Genomic DNA, 19,743 nt, shown 5'->3' with positions numbered 1-19,743 from the left:
TTCAGTAGAGTGTGTAACTAGGAGAACTTACATTCTCAGAGTCATATTTAGGCAGCTGATTATCTCTAGTACAAACTAATGTAGAGTATGTAAAGAAAGAACAAGTAGATTTTCAAATCAGTCTCAGACTGGACTATGCTTTGAGATGTGATTTCTTATTCCTTCTTCATGAAGACTCCTGTGTTACTCTCTGGTTCTATAAGATAATGAAGTCTATGGCCACTGATTCAGTTTTGAAGATGCAGAAGGATAAAGGTCCATCTTTCTGATCTGCTCTCACCTTTCTGCAGATCTCACAGAAGCCCCTCTAGAGACTCCACAGGCTTCAGGCTCTGTGAATTGAGCAGGGAAGGATAGGAATAGGCAAGACAAGGGGGCAGGTAGGGCTAGGCTGGCTTCTTCTCCCATCCTAAATCCAGACTCAGTAGTAATCTACACTAATTCTCTCTGTGCTGAGGAAGACCCCACACTGATACCCTTAAAGAGGCTTCCTGGGACAGGAGGCAGTTGAGGGAGTCTCTGGAGTGGGGATTCTTATAGGTGGTGCAGCAAACTGGAGGTGTGGGGGATCAGTGGCCTTTGTCCAGTTTCCCAAGATTTATGTTTACCTCAGTTGATCCACACACTGAGGGAAGGGCCCGACAAGAGACAAAGCTTAGTGCAAGAATTCTAAGGAAATTCCACAAGATAAAACTTTTGTTGAATAGAAGCCTATTAGGCCTTTACTTTTCTTCCACCCATCACATCACATAATCTTGGATGTTAAGGATGGTTGATTTACTTCACTATTAGATTTGGAGAGCATGTGTTCAGAGCTGTATAGGATATATAATAATAAGGATAACCTGGTGAACTATAATGGAAAAGTAAGCAGTAGCAGCACCACAAGAAGAAATCCATTCAGCGAGCGCTGCAATTGATTTAAAACAATAAGAAATACTTTGAGATAATAAGTATTGTAATGTATTTGCATAACAAATGCATTCTGTTATAAATGTTTATTTAGAAAATTATGTCACGTCTATTTTGTTTCATGAAACAATTATATGGTTCCCAAGTCAATAAACTTCCCCTTCCCTACACTAGGTGGCTAAAGGTTGAGTAGAGTCTTTCCTGATTAACTCATTAGATTTTTATTGGGAAAACAGGTCAACGTTCTCATTATGGCTACTATGTTACAAGTCTTTTATCAAATTAGTTTTAATTTTTTAAACCCATATGCTGATATAGTAAGAGAAGTCACAGGAGGGAGGGGAGTAGTTGGGAAGAAAAAGGGAGGAGCATGATTAGAAAATTTTCTCATAGTCTTGTGGTGATTAAAAATTAGGGCTTGGATTTTCAAAGGGGCCTAAAGGAGTTAGGTGACTGTAGCAGGGTGGCCTGCCCTGTTAAGGGCCTGGGGAATCAGGAAGCAGCAAGCCCTGGCCTAAAGAGCAGCTCAGCTGGCAGGTGTTGGGAACCAGATGATCCAGCTAATCAGCAGCTAATGATTGACTCTGATTTCCAGCTGAAAGTTTCAAGTGAGGACTGAGGCCTGTGAGCAAGGAACCAGAAGAGACAAATACTTTCCTGAGAAGCAGCAGCTGATGTTGATAATTAATAAATAAATTAATTAATAGGACTGACTGACCTATCCAAATCTGCTCACTTTCTTGCTCATCCACACTCACCCACACTTGAGTAAAGGGAGGGACATGAGTAATGAGATACTGGGAGTGAAGAGGATCTTGCATTATCAGTTTAGGTCAGTGCTATAATTTTTGTTATTTGTCTGTATTTGGGCGGGAAGGGTGTAGTATAATAATTAATAAAAGAACCTGTGGGGAAAGCTAAAGCAGAGCTGGGCTTGATAAAGTGATTTTTATTTTTCCTCCATGCTGGTGGTTAGGCTCACCAGACTATAGTACCAAAATCCTGTTAAATGTCAATGGGACTTGGGTGTCTAGCTTTCTTAGGTGCCCTTGAAAACCTCACCTTAGATTTGCAATTTGAACATCTATCTTTTTCTTGTAGGTTAAAAATTTAGTAGTGGGTGTGTAATTACAAATATGATAAACTTTAGGTGGTTCCGAATTTCCCACACAAGTAAACACTAAAAAAAATTGATTTTTTTTTTAACTATCCAAAACTTCTAGGTCTGTAAAACTGGGCTAGGAGTGTCATGAGATTAACATTCATGATGTATCCAATGTGTCCTAGATCTTGCTTCTAGTGCAACTGGGAACCAGCACACAACTTTTTCTGGTATTTTCATACATCCAGTTAGTTAATGTAGGGGACACATCCAAATTAATGTTTTTATGTTTTTCTACTTAAATCATTTTTTTTTTCACTTGGTACGTCTCAAAGCTTAAAAATGTTCCATTGTAATGGTTGCTCACAGTAATCCTAATCTAAAATGGAATGTTTTGGGAAACTATTTAGGCTGTGCATGTTTTAGACTCTTATTGCACAGACTCAAAGGGAGTTTGAAGGAAACTATAGGAGTATCACTTCTTTCCCAAACTTTAAGGAACTGTTGTTCCCCACAAAGGATGTGAACACCATTCCACAAAGATTGAGAACGATAAAGCCTTCCTGAGAGGATCCCTAGGGGACTCTATGTATTTGTGCATGTATGATTTTATGTTGTTTGAACTTGTGATAGTAACAAGTACTAAAATTGAGGCATAATTTGTTGAGTATTAGCTTTAAGAGTTGTTGACAGTATTTACAGTTGTTTCAAGAGAGATTTAGTAAACGTTTTCCTTCTGAAACTTTGTTTCACGATCAGATTTAACTCTGTGTAATTATCTATAGGTTTATGTATGTCCTGAAAAGACTAAACTCCAGTCTGTACCACAGCAGAAAAATAAACTGAGGTACAGAGAGAGGAAAGAAATATTATGGCTGATGTCAGCCTGTTGCCTTCCCCTACCCATTGAACAAAAGGAATGAGCTAAGATACAGACACCTCCCCTGTCTCCTTTCCTCCAGATAAACACAAGCAATACTTTTGCTATTTCATAAAGCATGCTGCATTGGTGGGTGGATCACTAGGTAAATATAGGCCCAGGTCTTAACTAGCTTAGTTCCAAGGAAGTCTCCAGTTTTTAACCAGTTGAGGAGCTAGACCATGATGCATTATTGTTTCTATTACTCTATCACTTTATTACTGTAACTGGAGGGAGGGCAGGGGAAGGCTTAACCCCCTGTTGTACCACCCACATACTGAATCTAGCTCTCCAGTACTGGGGAGGGTAGATATATAATGACTTGACTGAGGCTGTGTATTGAGGTGTGTAAGTGAAAGCAGCTGACTTATACCTGGAACGAATTAATCAATCAAAAGCAATGCCAAGCAGACTCTTATGTTTTCAAGTAAAGTACTCAAAAGAAAGTGAATATTTTATTAGAGAATTGGAGCTTATGATTCTAAATTTGGCCCCATACATTTGATGTAATCACAAATAATAAAGATTTTTCACCTTCACTTTATCATTTCTCCCTGATACCCATACCATGTAGCTTTTTGGACAGTTCATAAGTCTTACTTTTTGTGTTCTAATGCATATTGGTTAATATTATTAGACACACTTTTTTGTCCTTTGTTTTCTTTTCTAACACATAGTTCAATATCATAATGCCCTGAGCTCTGTTCACCACTACTAATTGTGCTGCATTTTGTGCATTGTGCTGATGGGTTAACACTAGTAATTTTTTTTAGTGATCGAATTTAGTGGTTTCTCCCCCCCCCCCCATAGTCATATAACTTTGACTAGGTAAAATTTTGTTGGCAATATTTGAAGCCCTTTAATGGGGCTTCTGTGAACATTCATGGACCAAATATTGTTTGTACAAATGGCGAAAACAGATTTCAGCCCAGAGTCAAGATTAGTCTAATCATGTGACTAAAAGAATTTTTTTTATAAAGTTTAGATCACCAAATTAGGGAACAGGAAAAAAAAATATTATGTGACTTAAGTCACCAAGCACAAAGCTCAAACAACACATTGAATATATTGGCTACTCAAACAATTACTCACAGCAAACAGTCTGTGAACAATCCATAGGCTGAAGTACTTCTGAACAAAACATTCAATGAAAAATTTCTAATAAGAGCAAGTTAATAAACATCACAATCTGTTCACAACTTATGACCAAATAGATTAAAAAAAATCTTGTTTAGATTAATACTATTCCAGATATAGCTAATGGTAATTAATCAAGACTGTTACTGCCGAGGCAATGTCCATTTTCTATTACAAGTCAGAATGACCAACAAAAATTGCATCTCCAATAACTCAACACTCTCCCCCCCACCCCTGCAATTATCTCAATGGCTTTAATTTTCTATCTTTTTTTCAAGCTACTCTCACTTTAGATTATATGCCTTATTCTTTCCTTCCACTGCTACTTACTAAACACTGATGACCTTGTCTACCTATACATACAATACCTATTCATTCCTATTATTTCAGTCATCATTCAGCCTCATCAACTGCTCTAAGTGGAGTTAGAGAGAACAGGAGAGGAAAATATCACGAAAATAGCTTTAATAATGGGATTCAGTGATTCACAATGTTCTGAGAGATACTATAAAGATAACAATGTGTTCTCTATGAATATTTAAATAGTCATTTAGAAAAGGCTGTAGTCTGTACCTAGTGGTAGCACTAAAGTAGTAGGAGGTAAAGCATGTGTTTTCTTGATTCAGGGTGATAAGTCTTCAGGACTCCTTGACCTAGCTTCAACCTTCATTTAGGCCAGTGCAACCCCATTGGTTCCACATACACACTGACCTCAGCAGTGTTGCATATGCATAAATGAGGAAACAAATAGACCTAATGAAACCCACACTCCTCCAGGGTGTGGTGTTCTGTCCCCTCTAGTGGCACCAAGAGATAGAGATTAATGAGTTTGCTCTACAGCCTTAGCTAAGGCCATATAGCTTTTAGCTTATGCAGTAGATGGTCATACACTAATCTCCAGAGTCCCTAGGTTCGATTCGGCCCAACGATGACTGTGGCGTTACGTTAACTGGTCAAATGCATCACTGCTAACAAAATAAAACATTGTGTCAAGCTGGTACTTAATGCTATTCTGCTGGAACACCTTGACTACTCTCAGGCCTGGAAGAACTGGGGAAAGGGAACAAGACCTAGTCAAAGCCAGTTAAGTGGTGCTGTTTCTGCCTTTGCAGCAGCAAGGACCAGGAACAGAGGAGTGGCCTGAGTGGCAAAGGCTTACAGCATCAAAGCAATCAATTTCAGGTGTTACTTTCTATCCTAAAAACTATTTATCATTCTCATTGCCAGAGAAGTTTGACTAATCTTTGTGGCCGTCAGGATTATGGACATCAGGACTGAAAAGACACAGGAAAATTGTGTGTGTGAAGACTTACTTGCTTTGTGCTTTTTATAGTCCTGTCATCTTATGGCTTCACGAAAAGAAAGTGAGACTTGCTGAAGGTTTAATATGGACAACGTGCTTTGGAGATGTTTGTGACAAGTCAGTTGGTCCCAGATCCTCAAAAGGTATTTAGGCACCTAAATCCAAATGATTTCAATGTTATGACAGGATTCTGTAAATCAATAGCAATATCCATCATTATTAGGCAGAACGAAGCAGTAAATATAAATGGATATAAACAAGGATTTAGTCAGGAGGAAGCTAATTTAATACATAGGGCATGTTTCAGCTGAACATCAGCTGGTTAGAGTTTAGTTCACTCTCCATAAAATAAACTCAGTCATCCATGTACCTTCCTCTTTTTATATCTTCAGTTATCGTTCTGCGGTTTCCCTGGGCTTTGTCTAGGAAAACAACAAGAATATCTTAGAAATAATTGCTTTGTATGGCTCGAAGAAGAATTCAAGCATAAACAGGATAGAATTTCACTGGGCTAATACCTTCTGTTTCAGCTGATGACGGGAATGGCTATCTGGCATGTGCAGGTCTTGCAAGGCATGATAAGCCATAATGGACAGGCTGAAGTGATTAAGAATTTTTGCATTTTTCATACATCTTGGTTTTCACTTAGGAGTTGTTGGGCACCTATTCAGAAAATGTGGAATCTGGATAAATATAAATGATGGCACATGCTTGTCCTATCAGAGGCAATATATCAATCTAAGGAAAAATAAACAATGGCAGCAACTTGCCAGGAGGCTTTTCCAATGCATTAGCTACATTTTTTGTAGCACTGGCAGACTTTCACTTTCTGATGGGTAATGGATGATGGACATAAAATATGTCTCCATTGACCGGACTGCAAAGGAGTTTCACCAGTGATGAACTTGGCATGTAGTTCATGACCTGCTTGGTAGATGACATGTTAATTAGCGAAGGTATCCTTCTTCCCCCCAAACCCTCTGCCCCCGCATTCAAACACTTGGATAGCAACAAAGAGTTTTACGTGTAGGCTTGGGGGACACAAGTTGGAAAATGCAGAGTACAACCATTTTGATATTCCACACATTATGGGAATGAACAAAGGGGTCACTGAAGGGTTGCTTATTTTTAAGCTCTGTAGTCAGAGGAAAACTTAGAGCTGCACAGAATTCTTGTTGAACTCAAACCACTTGAAGTGAGGCTTTTGAAGTTGCTTGTAGTTTTTCCCTTGCCCCCAGTGTGCAAGGGTGACAGACACCCCATAATTCCTAGCAAGGTATTCCTTTCCATTGTTCATTCACTGCTACACACACTGGGACCACTCTGTCCTTATGCTTGTATGTTGGGAAGTTACTGGAGCTGGGAGTATTTCTCCATTCCTACTTCACCACATAGCCCACTGTCCATATCCTGCTTCCTTAGAAGAGCATACCAGGAAAGGGAATGACCACCTGAAGATGGAGGAAGGGCCAATGGGTAAAACAAGGTGGCTGAGGGAAGATGTTAGGTGCCCGATCACTATAAAACAAGGTCCATTGAGAGACTGGGAGGTGACACGATGTCTGTCTTGGGGATTTGATTTCATTAGACTGGAACCTCAAAGCAAAATACAAGGACTGGCTCACTGCCAAACTCTGTGATTCAAAAATAGGGAAGTTGTGTTTCTTGAAGGTGTACTGCAAAATTCTCAGTCTTCATGGAGATTGCAAATAGACACAAATACAAATGGCATTGTTTCTGAACCTAGAGGCTCCCATCAGGAATCAGAACTTTGTTTTGCTAGGTACTTTACACAGTTGCAGCAAAAAGACATCCCCCACCCAAAAAGTTTTACAGTCCTAGCATGTGACAAGGGAAAAAAAACACACAAAAAACACTGGCCTAAATGAGTGGGAGTGGGCAGTGGGAGTCGGCAGACGAAGGGAGGTAGAGATGACAAAGTACAAGTGAAAAAATTGTTTGCCCCAGAAAGTCGCAGTATCAGAACACTGGCAATCTAGCCATTCATCAACCAAAGAAGAGAATTAGTGTATGCTAGATCCCGACACGTTTTCTTCCTATGGCAGATTACTAGATGTATAATTACTATATGTAGTAATTTTTTAATGCAAGGATGAGTAACAAGGGTTTTTAATTGTGTAATAAACCAGAAACTAAATTGCAATCTGTTCCATTTTCAAATTTAAAAAAAACACATTACTGAAAGATAGGTAAGACATACATTTTTCTGGCATTAAACAGGGTTTTAGCTACATAATTTTAAGTCAGTTGGAATCAGCTGTCTAAAATGCTGCATAATACATTGAAAAATTACCTCATGGGTCACACAAGAAAAATTAGTTGCAAACATTTTTCTTCATTTATTCACAGATAAAACTGCTTTGTGGGCTGCCAGCCACATCCCCCACCATAGCCATCTGTGATAAATACCTACATTTCTGCAGTCACATTCTTGCACTGAACAGTGTTTTACCATGTTGCATCTCTACTGATTACCCATTATCAGCTCTTTCCATAAATGACATAACCTATGGTCAAGGATATACATTGGTGTTGATCCATTAGTTTATCTTTTGAGTTGAGGTAACAAGAAAGATCGTGTATGTACCTTATTAAGATTTCTCTCTCTACTTTGGGCCATATTGTGAACACCTTATTTTCAGTTGTAAGCAGTGAATCACATGAATACAATTATATTCAAGAGGGTTACTCATGTGAGTAACAGCTCTCCAGTGGTAGTAAGTGGTTCAGATTCTGTTCCTTTGAAAATAAACAATGAATGTAATTTTCTGTGTGAGGTATTTTTTTTAAACAGGAAAATGATTGTTTGCTTAGGAAGAGGTGTGGGTTTTTTTGTTTTTTTTTTGTAAAACTAAAGTAAAAAGCGACCTACAGTATTTGAGAAAGTTATATTATCAGATTAAACTGATGAAGTCATTGCTTAACTGCCCATTTCAAAGCCTTTATGAGATTACACTGATGAAGTCATTGCTTAACTGCCCATTTCAAAGCCTTTATGCATAACAGTCTAACTCCTAATTGCCCACTTCAAGTGACTGACTCAACGGGTGTTACCTCTTCTGATTAACAATCTGTCCCAACATGTATTTAGGTCAGACACTGAGGCCATGTCCACACTACAGAGTTAAGTTGACTTAAGTTATAGCAATGATTCTAAACCGCTATAATTACATCACCTGTACATGTTCACGTAACTCTCCTTGTGTCAGTGGAGCAGGTCCATAATTGGTGCTCTAGCACCGACAGAGAGCAGTGCACAGCAGGCAGCTATCCCACTGTGCAAATCACCACCTTCTCTCTCTAAGAGTCCTGGGAATGGATCCCAGTGCATCATGGGGATGGGATCAGTGCCACCATGATGGAATTATGGTATGGAGAAAACTGCAAGGGCTTCCAACTGGAAATTGTGCTCTTTTTTTTTTCAACTGCACCTGTAAACTTTGTTTCAGAGAAGCAGCCGTGTTAGTCTATATTCACAAAAAGAAAAGGAGTACTAGTGGCACCTTGGAGACTAACCAACTTATTTGAGCATAAGCTTTTGTGAGCTACAGCTCACTTCATCGGATGTGCCTGCCATCTCTGCCTGAAAGCATGGATCCTGCACTGCTCTCCAGTCTTGTGGTACACAACGTGGCTGATCCTGCAGTATTTCATGAGCTGTGAATCTGAACAGGAATCTGTGCTGCCTGCCCTGCTGTGTGCCATGGAAAGAAACAATTCAAGATGTTGGCATTAATGGAGAAGCGTCACATGGTGGACTGTCACTATTGGGCTCAGGAAACAAGCACCGAGTGGTGAGATGGGATTGTGATGCAGGTGTGGGATGATGACCAATGGCTACAGAACTTTTTCATATGCGCAAAGCCACCTTTCTTGAACTGTGCAGAGCTCACCACCACCTTGCGGTGCAAGGACACCAAAATGAGAGCTGCCCTAATAGTGGAAATGCTAGTGGTGGCTGCTCTGTGGAAGCTGACAACTCCAGACTATTACTGGTCAGATGCCAATCAGTTTGGAGTTGGGAAGTCCACCATGGGCAGTGTAGTCATACAAGTGTGCAAAGCCATTAATTGCCTCCTGCTACAAAGGACTGAGACTCTGGGTAATGTGCAGGAAATAGTGGATGGCTTTGTGGCAATGGGATTCCCTAATTTCAGAAGGGTGATGGAACGCATATCCCAATTTTGGCCCCAGACAATCTTGGACTGAATACATCAACAGAAAGGGCTACTTCTCTAGGGTATTGCAGGCTCTGGTGGATAAGCGGGGCCATTTCACTGAAATCAACACAGAGTGATCAGGGATCACTTCTGGAATGCTGACCTGTACAAAATCCGCAAGCAGGGACTTTCCTTCCAGATCACAAGATTCCAATAGGGGGTGTGGAAATGCTCACAGTGATCCTGGAAGACCCAGCCTACCCGTTACTCTCATGGCTCATGAAGCCATACACCAGAAATCTTAACAGCAGCGAAGAGCACTTCAACAGGTTCAGCAGGTGCAAAATGACCATAGACTGTGCATTTGGCAGATGGAAGGATTTCTGGCACTGCCTTTTCAGCAGAATAGACCTGAATGAGGAAAATATATCCATGGTCATAGAAGCCTGCTGTGCTCTGCATAACATTTGTGAAGCCAAGGGGGAAAAGTTTCCCCAGGGCTGGAGCACTGAGGTGGATCAGCTGGCAGCTGATTTTGAGCAGCCAGACACCAGGGGGACTATTTCAATCAGGGGGGTTTGAAGGAGAATTTTGAAAATGAGCCTCAATAATGTGTGTTTCTGTAATGAATTGAGCCAGGAATGATTTACTTGCCACCTTGAATGACCCATGTAATGATTTCTGCCTGAGCATTAATAGTAGTCTCCAAATGTGGCAATTGCCACTGTTTGAATTTCTGTTGCAACCACCCTGGGTAGGTCACAAATAAATAATCACTGTCTTTGTAAGTCTCGATTTTTATTAAACAGCAATACACAGATTAACATTTCTTACAAGGGACATGTAAGTCCTGCTGTCCCTCTGGAAAATACCCTAGGGTGGAGTGCAATGGGTACTGAGATAGGCTGGAAATGTGTGAGGAATGTGTGTGTGTGTGAGTTTGGGGAGGGCAAAGAATTCACTTTTGTATAGACTTCATGGGGAGTCAACCACATGTGTTCTGCCTGCAGCACAATCAGGGACCTCAGAATCTCTGTTTGGCTCTCCATGAGCTTTATTATCTGCTCCTGACCATGTCTTTCTTGTCTCCGGGCTATCCGTTTGTTAGCAAGCAGAGAGTGTGAAGAGAGATATCAGCCTAATCTGACTGTTGCAGCAATTCCCAAACAAGGTGTCATCATCATTGTCATCCTCCAGTTTATCTGATGGGAGGCACTCTGCCGGTATTTACGAGCTGGCTTTCAAGGGCACATCTACAGAAGCAAAAGAAACAAGACACCGTATCCTGTGTGCACTCTCAGTATTGAATAATTAGTTACATGCGCCTCTTTCTCACTTTCCCTTGGCAAGCATGCAGCATGGCCAGAGCACTAAACATGGTGAGTTTGGCCTGAAGGGTAGTGGGGGCAAGACAGGACAAAGGGCCTGGGTGGTTTCAGAAGGGGATCAGTACAAGTGCCTGGGGACACTATTCTGAATACTGGTGCTGTTTTCCACAGGCAGAGGCAATTGAAGTGAAATCACACTACTAAGGGTAACGAAAGATGCAAGGGTGCATTTCCTGCATGCATGCAGCTTCAGACTGGGTTTGTATGCAGCTCTCTTGCATGCTGCTTTGGTTCCTGCAGAAGTAATTGCTGATTGGCATGGCAAAGTTTCCTACAGTGGGGGAAGAAACAAGGCAGCTCTGTCAAGGAATTTTTGGCAGAGGATTGCAGAGTATCTGCAGGAAAGTTTCCTAGAGATCTCGAGGATTCCTGGGAGATGTGTGTGCATTAACAAACTTTTACACAGGGCCCCCACTAAACAGATGTATAGGGGAATGAGAAGCAGATGCGAACAGTAGCTACTGTTGTTATTTTCGATCCCTTCTTCCACATGAACCATTTAACAAAATAAAGGACACCTCTACCTCATGTAACCATGCAGTATCAGAGAAAAATGAGTGTTTACTGGAGCTCCCTTCTCCTGCTTCAGGCATGCCAGAGCCGGAATTCTGGGACTGGATTGATCTCCCCAGAGTCAAAAAGAGATCCTGGCTTGCCACACCACCTGATGAGACTGTTGCCTGTCCCACATTCTCCTCCAATTCTACCTCCTCATTCACGACTTCGTGCTTGGGTTTGACTCTCCTGGCCATTGACTCCAGTCCCCCCATGAAGTATCCATGGGGCTCTGAGGAGGAGTTGGGGGTCACAGCTGAGGATGACATGCAGCTCCTTTGTAGAAGTGGCATGTTTTTGGCACCACACCAGAGCAATGGCTGGCCTCCTTTGCCTTCTGGTGCCCCTGCCTCCTTTATTTTAGCACAGCAATGTTGTGCATCCCTTTTGTACCTCTTCTCATCCATGCCACATGCGAAGTTCCTATGGCTGGTTCGAAGCTACGAATACACAGCCTTCTCTCCCCACAGATCCAGCAACTCCAGTGTACTCCTTGCAGGAACCCGTTTGCTGTGGAAAGTCAGCTGGAAAGATGTGATGTTTGCTCAGCATGGACAGTTCACAAGAAGTGGAGTTTTAAAAATCCCTGGGGCTTTATAGGGGTTGGGGCATATGTCTGCATACCTGGCTGCAGGGCAGCAGAGTAGAAACAGCTTACCAGACCAGAGTGGTCATGATGGGCATTGTGGAACACTGCTGGAAGCCACTTAGGGCAATATTAAATAAGCACAGTATCTACACTGACACTTCATCACTCTAACTTTGTCACAACAATTCTATGCTGCTCATCAAGGAGATTTTAGGTCAGCATAGCGGGAGAGTTAAATTGGTGGGAGGAGCATTGTCGTGTGCACACCACCACTGCTTTGTCGACAAAACTATGTAATGCAGATATGACCTGATTCCTTCCCCAGGCTTGAAGAATAGTGTTGGGTACCTCCAAAGGCTATAGACCTTCCACCAACAGAAGTTGGCCAATAAAAGATATTACCCTCCTACCTTGTCTCCTTGCTTTTACACTAGTCATTTCAACTTAAATGATTCTTAGTCTTCAAACTGAAATGGTCATCAAAGAAGGTAAAAGCTTTTCCTCTTAACAATCCTTGGAGAGGATTTTTTTCTCTCTCTGAGTTTGGTAATGAAGGGCTAGATTTAAAAACAACAACAACAACAAAAACGGTATGCTGTCTGCTTAAAGCTGAAGAGGTGCCTAAGCACCAGGAGGATCCTATATGCATCTTTAGGTGCATCTAAAGGTCCAATACCCTTTAAAAATGTATCCTGAAGTTTCTTAAGCATTTCCAGATAACTAGTTCCTCAATACTGTAAATATTTTATATTCAAATGGCTTATTTTTGTAACTTACAGCACGGTCATTTGATCTATATTGGTACATAAGAAACCTCACCAATCATATGATATCAGGAAGCTATTATATCAGGTGCTTTCCTTTAGCTAAAAATAACCTTTATAAATGAACATTGCAAAAAGAGCTTATGCTTAAAATCATATGTAAAGAAATATTTTCACCTTTAAATGGAAACATGAGGTTACAAAGAACCAAACCATTTCCCAATTGTAGAACTTCAAGGAAAAGTTGAAAAAAGGAAGAATTTAATGTGTTTATAAATCAGTTTCAAGAAAAATACATTTAGAAATCTGAGAGAAGGAGAAGAAGAGGTATTATGAAGAAGCTTTTAGCTTAGCTTTCATGGCTGTGAAACACCAACTGCTACAAATCACCTCTCCTTCAGCTACCCTTGGGAAAAGAATAGCTTCATATCCATTAACAAGGAGGAGATGACCTGCTCTTTGAGAAGACAGTTGTGTTGGTTGCTTGCCTTTTAACTAACTTGTTCCCAAAATTATAATCTGCAGTAGCTTCACCCTCCATTCAGAATGAAAGACTTGTACTATTACCATGCAAGGCAAAGAATCACAATAATATTTAGATCTTTCTATTAGATATGGAATATCTAAAGCAAAATAGAGCTTATAAGGCTATATTCCAGAGTCAGTGCAATCAGCCCTCGAAGTTGATCGGTATGACTTTATGGCTAAGGAGGTATCATTGTCATTGTCCCTGACACTGAAAGAAAAGCAGAGATTTATTTAGTTAGACTGAACATTGTTTTATAAAATAACCAGACAAAACCAGCATGTGAACCACACTATTCTCTAAGTATTTTACGTGTGAAGTAATTATGTCCTAATTTCAGTAAAGATACTTGTGTAATCTAAATCTATTGTCATCTTTAATAATATTTGTGGATTAATAATGAGGTTTCCTCCTCCCCAACAATAGCAATCAAAGTGAGGGTTAGCAATATCTCCCCTGCTCCTCCCCCCATACCCTTACCTTGGAAAAATACAATTATTTTAGTGAAAGTGTCTGTGTGTGTGTGTGTGTCTCTCTCTCTCTCCCCTTCCCCCCCCCAACCCACAAAATAACAAAAAGTGCAGCAGCAGTGTAGCACTAAAGCTGAAGTGAATCTTGTGACCTGTCAAAAGAAGGGCTTTTGTGTTCTGCTTCAAATGAGGGGCTAAATCAGGGAGTAAAGTTCAGTTACATGACTTTCTCACCATCCTACCTTTTCTTTCCTCAAACCAGTAGGGATCTCCTCTCCTTCCCTTGGGTGCCAGTAAAGCATTTAAGCATTCACTAAGGTTATGCATGTGCTTTAGTGCTTTGTTGTAGTAGCAAGAGCTAGGCACATCCCCCTAGGGAGGCATGGAGGAACGTGGAGGGTGGGGGGGAGGGGCATGCCTGGGGCCCAGGCTAGCCCCCACAGGGGACAGGGAGGGAGGGCCACACATCTCTGCTGCAGGCTCCAGGATTCCACCTACTGCCCCACCCCCAGCTGTGGCCCTAGCCTCTGCTCCCTTACCCCAGCCGGGAGGGAGGGGGACATGGACAGGGAAGGGGGTCATGAGGTAAAAAGTTTGGGGACCACTGAACTAGGCTGACCATATGTTGGAGTACTAAATTAGCCACAAGCTGTGTCTTGATATGTTTTCATAATACTGGTCTTCCTGGAGTATCTCAAAGTGCTTTACAATCATTGTAAGCTCTATTGGAAGGAATCACTTCACTCACCAGTATTGTACATGTCTAGGATAGAATGTAGCATCTCTTTAGCCATGTCACATTATATAATAGCTCAGAACAAGGAAAAGAATGCTGAATCCAATTAAAACTGTATGGGGGAATTAGGCAAGCACAATGTAATTACCTGAGGTGGGATTTAGCCAGTTTAGCAGCATTAGCATCCAACTCCTTTAAAGTTGTCTTGAGTTCCTTCATAAACATAGCTGAGTCAACATCACCAAACATTTTGACCATAAGTATTCCCTTGTGTTTATATGGATTTCATTTGTCCTCATCTTGTCTCCTTTTGTGTTAATTTTCCATGAGCATTCATACAACAGATTTTACTGGCATAAACAGCTTGTGGAAATCATCTTTGAAGCTTGCACACTCAGTTATTCACAGTGGAAGTGTTTGTTTTACATGGGATGGGACATTGCTCACACAATCAATCTAAGCTCCTAAAACATGTCCCAGAAGCAATTAGAAAAGCTAAACAAAGCTCTTACCTCGCCTTTCGCTGATCACCCACATTTTGCTTCAGTTATTGTCACAGTGACTGTGGTTCAGACCAGTATGCACAATGCACTTTGTGTATTTTCTATAGGATGCTACACTACGTGATGATGTAGAACAGAAGTCACACTACTTATTACTAGAGTACTAGAACAGGGGTAACACAACAAACCAGACAAGGATCTGACCCAGCTTCATCACATATGAAGCTCAGAATTAGAGCAGTGAGAATAAGATTTTTCAGTTCACTGGCAAGTTAAAAATCATTTCTGATCAAACCAAAAGATGTTGTTTTTTGGGGGGAGGGGAGGGAGTTTGTTTTAAAACCCAAACTGTGTGTTTACCAAAACATTTTGGTTTGGTTTTGACCATTTATAAACATTTTGATTTTTTTTTTAAAGGAAATTTTGAAACTCAAAGTTGCTTCAAAGTGCAAAAAACATCAGAATGAAACATTTTTTTTCCCCAACTGAAACAATTCAGCAAATCCAACAGGACTGAAAGGGACCTCGAGAGGTCATCTAGTCCAGTCCCCTGCACTCAAGGTAGGACTATATAATAAATTGGTTTGTAATAACTAGACCATTCCTCACAGGTGTTTGTCCAACCTGTTCTTAAAACCCTCCAATGATGGAGATTCCACAAACTCCCTAGGCAATTTGTTCCAGTGTTTATTCACCCTGATAGTTAGGACATTTTTCCTAACGTCCAGTCTAAACCTCTCTTGCTGTAATTTAAGCCCATTGCTTCTTGTCCTATCCTCACAGGCTAAGGAGAACAATTTTTTGCCCTCCTCCTTGTTGCAACAGTTTATGTACTTGGAAATTGTTATCATATCCCCCTCCATCTTCTCTTCTCCAAACTAAACAAACCATATTTTTCCTCATAGGTAGTTTTCTCTATCTTTAATCATTTTCTTTTGCTTTCCTCAGGCCTTTCTACAACTTGTCCACATCTTTCCTGAAATGTGGTGCCCAGAACTGGATACAATATTCCAGTTGAGGCCTTATCTGTGCAAAGTAGAGCAGAATAATTACTTCTCTTTTCTTGCTTACAACTCTCCTTCTAATACGTCCCAGAAAGCTCTTTTCTTCCCCTCCCCAACTGTGACACTTTTAACTGATATTTTGCTTGTGAGCCACTATAACACCCAGATCTTTTCTGCAGTGCTCCTTCCTACATAGTCATTTCCTATTTTGTGTGTGTGCAACTGCGTGTTCCTTCCTACTTTGCATTTGTCCTTATTGAATTTAATTCTGTTTACCTTAGACCATTTGTCCAGATTATTCTGAATTTTAATCCTATCCTCTACAGCACTTGCAACCCTGCCTATCTTAGTATCATCCGCAAACTTAATAAGTGTACTCTATGCCATCATGTATCTCATGTAATATTTCAGAGTCACCAAATCTCTGTATTTTTTTGTCAGCTGTTTTGGGCGAATAACTCATCCAGCTGGACTCAGAATTACTTAGTGTGAATATAAAGAGAGAAAATAAAATTTAAGTTGCTGTTGTTCCATAAATCTTAGACTACCCTAATATTTTTGAGGCAGAATGCAAGTATGAAGTTTGTGTGGCTAGAAAGGAGAAGGTTTAACATCTCAGCTTTGTCAAGCCCTCCTTCTTAAATGGAGTCAGAGGTCAGAACTAATGCCATGTGACTGCTGTGACCAATCACCGTAACCCAATACAGCCTGAATGTTAAATATCAACCAATAAATATACAGTGAACTGTTCACAATAATCCACAAATATGCCAAAAATTAATCAAATTTGATTAGGGAATAAGTTCCAGGAAGTCACAATCTTCTTTTTGAAAATCCTCAAGTGAAAAAAATGAGTAAATTATTCACTGAGTTATTTGTGCCAGTTATAATACCATAAATGAGTCCTGTGCTTTCTCATAAAGGATCTAGAAATAAGTGATGAACAGTGAGGTGGCACAGTTTGCACGTGATACAAAATTACTCAAGATATATAAGTCCAGATCAGACTGCAAAGAGATCTCACAAAAGTGATGACTGGGCAACAAAATGACAGACGAAATTCAATGCTGATAAATGCACACTGTAAAACATAATGTCAACCACACATACATAATGATGGGGTCTAAATTAACTGTTACCACTCAATAAAGAAATTTTGGGGTCATTTTGTATAGTTCTCTGAAAACATCTGCTCAATGTGCTGTGGCAGGCAAAAAAGCTAACAGTGTGAGAAACCATTAGGACAGGGACACCTAGTCAGATATTAAATATGTAATGTCACTATATAAATCCATGGTATGGCACACCTTGAATTCTGCATGCAGCTCTGCTTGCCCTATCTCAGAAAAGCTATATTAGAAACGGGAAAAGTAGAGAGAGAGGCAACAAAAATGAGTAGGAGTATGGAACATCTTCCACATGAAGAGAGATTAAAAAGACTGGGACTGGTCATCTTAGAAAAGGGACAGCTAAGGGGGATATGATAGAGGTCAATAAAATCATGACTGTTGTGGAGAAAGTGAATAAGGAAGTGTGCCCTACCCCTCCATAGAACACAAGAACCACGAGTCAACTAATGAAATGAATAGGTAGCAGGTTTAAAACAAAGGAAAGTACTACTTCACACAACGCACAGTCAACCTGTGGAACTCATTGCCAGGAGATGTGAAGGTAATAACTATAACAGGGTTCAAAAAAGAATTACCTAAATTCATGGAGGATAGGTGCAGCAATGGGTATTAGCCAAGATGGTCAGGGATGCATTCCTATCCTCTGGATGTCCCTAAGCCTGACTGCCAGAAGCAGGGCCTGGACAACAGGGATGAATCATGTGATAATTGCACTGTTCTGAAAAACCTGCCATTCTCCACTGTTTGGAGACAGGATACTGGGCTAAATGGACCATTGGTCTGACCCAGTATGGCCATTCTTATTTGGTATTCTGATTTTTATTTATTTTTAAACTGCATTTGACAAATAGAGAACAGGGTGTTAAGGCAAAATGAGGGGAAAGAAATGCAAGATTAATGCACAAAATGAATGTGTCTTGAAAATGTGTAGTATCAGTCTGATTTGTGTAAGATGTATCATCATGACTTCAATACAAAAGTTACATTAAAACAAACGCATTCACAAAAGGCATACAATATTTTAGACAAAAACATTTTGAGGCCAACTCATGCAGAAATTCATAGAGAGGTGCAATATTGGTGTAGGTGTTCCTTTTTAAGCAAAAAATATTTAATGCCTGTTTTAGATTAAAACACTGTCTATTTGATGTAGCTCCCTCCCATGTCCAGCTAACAAGAAAAGCTGGATCAAGCAGTTGTAAGACGAATCCGTTGCCAAGGTTACTGATTTCAACTAATTTGAAGAAGGCTAGTTATTTTCAAATGAGAGACTTTGTTGAGTACATGGAGGATAAACTTACCATGATTCAGTGGAGCAGTGCTGTTTTTATTCACACTTCATCAGCTCAGGAATGAGAAACTCAGCAGAAAGAGGGCATAAAATGCTTCAAAAAATCAATGATTGTAGCAGAACTGCAAAGTGACACTATTTCAGCTCCAGAGAGGGTTCAATTTTATTAATTTGATTTATATTTTTAATATTATATATTACAAATCTTTTTCGATTTGTACAGCTGGAGTGAGAATGAAAGAAATCATGCGTGATTCAATGATGATTTATGACAAGTGATTAATTGTCACTAATTCTCAAGAGAATTAGTTTCCTTTTTTTTTTTCTTTTAATCGTCTCTTTCACGGAAACTCCGATTAAAGTCTCCCTATGAAAACAAGGAGTCAACAGTTTCCCTATATCAGCTCTCTGTGTCATTTGTATCGTTTTTAATGTTCTCATAATCACTGCCTCTTTTATCTAGAAGACATTAGGATAACAGTAAATAGCCTAAGAACCTTAATTTTCACTTTAACTTTATTAAATTTTCTGTTGACAATCCTGATGGGATATATCTTTTGCTGGGTAGTTAATTCAGGCCCTGAATGTCAGAACCAGATTTATTTTGGCAATTTAGTAAGTCCAGTAGCCTTCTAGAAATGTGTAATTTCTCTCAAGCAATTATTAAGGTGTTTGTTCTTCCATCTCTGAATACGCTTATCTCAAATTAATGCTAATGGAACTTATATGCACTCTTCACTGGGAAATAGATACTTAGTAGGAAGCTTCACTTTAGACATTGTGGATCTCTTTGTAAATATCTGCTTCCCCAAGAGTGATTAATTCGTGCAAAATAAATAGCATATTTCTTTAAATATTTGATTCCTTGGGCCAGATCCCAGCTAGTATAAATCAATATACCTGTAGTACCACTGACTTGAATGGAGCTGCACTGATTTACACTAGCTGAAGATTTGGTCCCTTGTTCTCAACAATCCAATCAGATGTCTACATTGCAGTTATGTTGTTAAAGGTTTGTTATAATAAAAGATGGAAAAAAGGCATGCTAGTGTGAAACTGAAACTTTGTTTTTTCATTTCTGTCACATGATAGGAAGTGGTATGGACTGGTTCTTTGACTGCAGTGCTTACTGTTGCAGTTTTTCCTGTATGTATTTTCACTGCTTTTCGTTTCCATTTCATTCAGAAATTAGTTTTCTTTAGTACTCAAAAGAAGCAGCTTGGTTTACAGGGA

This window comes from Natator depressus, chromosome 1 (assembly GCF_965152275.1).
Source record: "Natator depressus isolate rNatDep1 chromosome 1, rNatDep2.hap1, whole genome shotgun sequence".
In the NCBI taxonomy this organism is placed as follows: domain Eukaryota; kingdom Metazoa; phylum Chordata; order Testudines; family Cheloniidae; genus Natator; species Natator depressus.
Note: the sequence above shows the minus strand (reverse complement) of the source record.